Source organism: Anomaloglossus baeobatrachus, chromosome 4 (genome assembly GCF_048569485.1).
Source record: "Anomaloglossus baeobatrachus isolate aAnoBae1 chromosome 4, aAnoBae1.hap1, whole genome shotgun sequence".
Classification (NCBI taxonomy): Eukaryota; Metazoa; Chordata; class Amphibia; order Anura; family Aromobatidae; genus Anomaloglossus; species Anomaloglossus baeobatrachus.
The window spans coordinates 687,031,520-687,035,507 of NC_134356.1; the positions used below are offsets into that span (position 1 = coordinate 687,031,520).

The 3,988-nt window shown below is 39.0% G+C and overlaps 1 pseudogene; it reads left to right on the plus strand.

The window, feature by feature from the left end:
• Positions 1-509: 509 nt before the first annotated feature.
• On the plus strand, positions 510-1,445 carry LOC142302876 (olfactory receptor 1500-like; annotated as a pseudogene).
• Positions 1,446-3,988: the final 2,543 nt, after the last annotated feature.

Genomic DNA, 3,988 nt, shown 5'->3' on the forward strand with positions numbered 1-3,988 from the left:
GTAATGAATACCAAAGTACTATTCCGGTATTTGTCACCAATAATGAACCCAATGCAATTCAATGAGGAAAAAATACAATTTTTCTTGTGGTATTCGGTAAGGATGAACACGAATAGTTACTATTTGCCTATCACTAGGGATATTATGTCCAATTTGCCTTTTTTTCCATGTATTTTCTGTGTGTGTGTGTTGTTCCAATACACACAAAGGAAATAAATATGACAAAACATGTGCAATTGCAATACTTTTTTGGAAAGAAATACCTCATGTTCTGGAACAATTTCAAGGGTGCCAACACTTTTGTCCATATTTATCTGAACAAGTTAATTTTTCCAACCTTTTATCATGGTAAAGGCTTTTTATTGAGTGCTGCCTTTGAACCATGCCTAGCTTTTCAACACTGGATTCCATATTCTAGATATTTTTAGATATTTGTAACACTGATTTTAGTATTGGGATAATTTGCACAATTTATTAAGAAAAACAAATGTATTGTTCTTTTGTTTTACATGTAGGCGAGCAATATGACTTTTGTCACAGAATTCTTCCTCCAGGGATTTCAAGTCAGCCATGGTTTAAGAATTTCACTGTTCTCTTTTTTCCTCGTGGTTTATTGTGGGACAATATGTGGGAATCTCCTGATCATCACCCTGGTGTCCACCAGCGAGAACCTCCACACTCTGATGTACTTCTTTATCTCACAACTGTCCATCAGTGACATCTTGTTATCAACAGATATTGTCCCCTACATGCTCCACATCCTACTGAATAATGGGGGAACCATAACTTTTATTGACTGCATCACTCAGCTTTATTTCTTCTGTGTTATAGAAACTTTAGAATGTCTTCTTCTCACCTTGATGTCTTACGACAGATATGTGGCCATCTGTAATCCACTTTATTATACCTCAATCATGACCAGTGGATATTGTGGGATATTGACCATCATCTGTTGGTTGTTTGGATTTTTATTTACTTTGATTTACATTACTACAACCGCAAAACTAAACTTTTGTGGGCCAAACATCATTGACCACGTATATTGTGACATTCTTCCTTTACTAGAACTTGCCTGTTCTGACACCTTCTTTGTTCGCTTGGAGATTTATTTAATAGGTTTTCCAATTGTCTTAATTCCTACCACAATAATTGTGGTGTCTTATATTTATATAGTTTTAGCTGTTCTAAGGATCCCATCCAGTACCGGTAGACAGAAAGTCTTCTCCACCTGCAGCTCCCACCTCACCGTGGTCTCCATATTCTACTGGACCATGTTCAGTGTTTATGCTGTCCCAACAAGCAGACAAACAGTCACCATGAATAAGGTCCTATCACTGCTGTATACTGTGTTTACTCCTTTAGCCAACCCCCTCATATACAGTCTGAGAAATACAGATATTAGGAAAGCTGTACTGGAAATTAGTAAAAAGTGGATGATCCTATAAATTACAAATACTCTCACACTGCGGAACCAATAAATTGGTGCGTGAGAAATGTAACTTTCTTTAAATCAGTGTTTGTCACTGAATCTAAATCTACACTTATTTTTCTTCCATCAGCTCTAGTTAATGAGATGTGACCTACCCTATGTATAGGCATATGACCAATCAAAAAACTAGGACTGCTGTCTACTAAACATTAAACATAGTTATTAAAACAAATTCATACATGCTGATTAATTTTATTTCTGAAGAATTTACATAGCAAAATAAGAACTAAACATCCATGAAAAGTTATCGAGACATTGTTTATTTACTAAGATATTGGTGCTTTAATGATTTTTTGCAGTGACATGCGCCAGGGCAAGCACTTTGAAAAGACAATCAGTCATCTGACGTCATGTGGGTATCCCAGTATTGTCAGTATCTTTCTTCTACTGTTCTTAAGGCTTGGTGGAACAGTTTAAATTCCTCTTCATTTTACCAAGGTTTTCTGGAAAACAATCCAAGTGGCTATGGAGATAAAGCACCTTGATACTCATTGTACAGCCAAGGTGATGGAAAGAAGATGGCGTTTTTTTCTACTAGTTCAATGTAGCTATCTACTTTACATTTCCCAAGAAAATTGTGTACAATCATTGTGAAAAGAGAGCATGCATCTGCCTCATGTACAGCCATAGTGAAAGGAGACAATGTATCTGCCTCATGTACAACTATAGTGAAAGGATATCATGCCCTTGCCTCATGTACAACCATACTGAACGGAGATCATGCATCTGTCTCATGTACAACCATAGTGAAATGAGACCATGTATCTGCCTCTTGTACAGCCATAGTGAAAGGAGACCATGCATCTGCCTCATGTGCAACCGTACTGAATGGAGATCATGCATCTGCCTCATGTACAACCATAGCAAAAGGAGACCATGCATCTGCCTCATGTACAACTATTATGAAAGGAGATCATGCATCTGCCTCATGTACAACCATAGTGAAATGAGACCATGTATCTGCCTCTTGTACAGCCATAGTGAAAGGACACCATGCATCTGCCTCATGTGCAACCGAACTGAACGGAGATCATGCATCTGCCTCATGTACAACCATAGCAAAAGTAGACCATGCATCTGCCTCATGTACAACCATAGTGAAAGGAGACCATGCATCTGCCTCATGTACAACTATAATGAAAGGAGACCATGCATCTGCCTCATGTACAACTATAATGAAAGGAGACCATGTATCTGCCTCATGTACAACTACAGTGAAAGGATATCATGCCCTTGCCTCATGTACAACCATACTGAACGGAGATCATGCATCTGTCTCATGTACAACCATAGTGAAATGAGACCATGTATCTGCCTCTTGTACAGCCATAGTGAAAGGAGACCATGCATCTGCCTCATGTGCAACCGTACTGAATGGAGATCATGCATCTGCCTCATGTACAACCATAGCAAAAGGAGACCATGCATCTGCCTCATGTACAACTATTATGAAAGGAGATCATGCATCTGCCTCATGCACAACCATAGTGAAATGAGACCATGTATCTGCCTCTTGTACAGCCATAGTGAAAGGACACCATGCATCTGCCTCATGTGCAACCGAACTGAACGGAGATCATGCATCTGCCTCATGTACAACCATAGCAAAAGTAGACCATGCATCTGCCTCATGTACAACCATAGTGAAAGGAGACCATGCATCTGCCTCATGTACAACTATAATGAAAGGAGACCATGCACATGCCTCATGTACAACTATAATGAAAGGAGAGCATGCATTTGCCTCATGTACAACCATAGTGAAAGGAGACCATGTATCTGCCTCATGTACAACTACAGTGAAAGGATATCATGCCCTTGCCTCATGTACAACCATACTGAACAGAGATCATGCATCTGCCTCATGTGCAACCATAGTGAAATGAGACCATGCATCTGCCTCATGTACAACCATACAAAACGGAGATCATGCATCTGTCTCATGTACAACCATAGTGAAATGAGACCATGTATCTGCCTCTTTTACAGTCATAGTGAAAGGAGACCATGCATTTGCCTCATGTACAACCATGATGAAAGGAGACCATGCATCTGCCTCATGTACAACTATAGTGAAAGGAGACCATACATCTGCCTCATGTACAACCATACTGAACGGAGACCATGCATCTGCCTTGTTCAATAAAACTTTGAAGTGTGGATCTTTTACCAGTCCTTGGATTTAAGTCCTTTGATTTGAGAACTGTAAAAAATACCCACCTTTAGCTTCTCCATGGTGAGCTCTGGAAATTTTCTGCAGATATAGTCAAAGCATCCATCTTCTTTGTTTAGTGTATTTACAATCTGCTTTATTAATTGTGCAGTGATTTTAAAATGATCGTATTTTAGGCTTCACTCAGGACTGTCATGAACGGCCGCCATTCACTTGGTTGATATTGTAATCTGCCCATTTTCATCACCAAGCCTTACATTTTAACTCTTATTTAAATGCACATTGCATTTTAGAAGTTTTCCAGTATTTGTCAGATACCTTGCAAA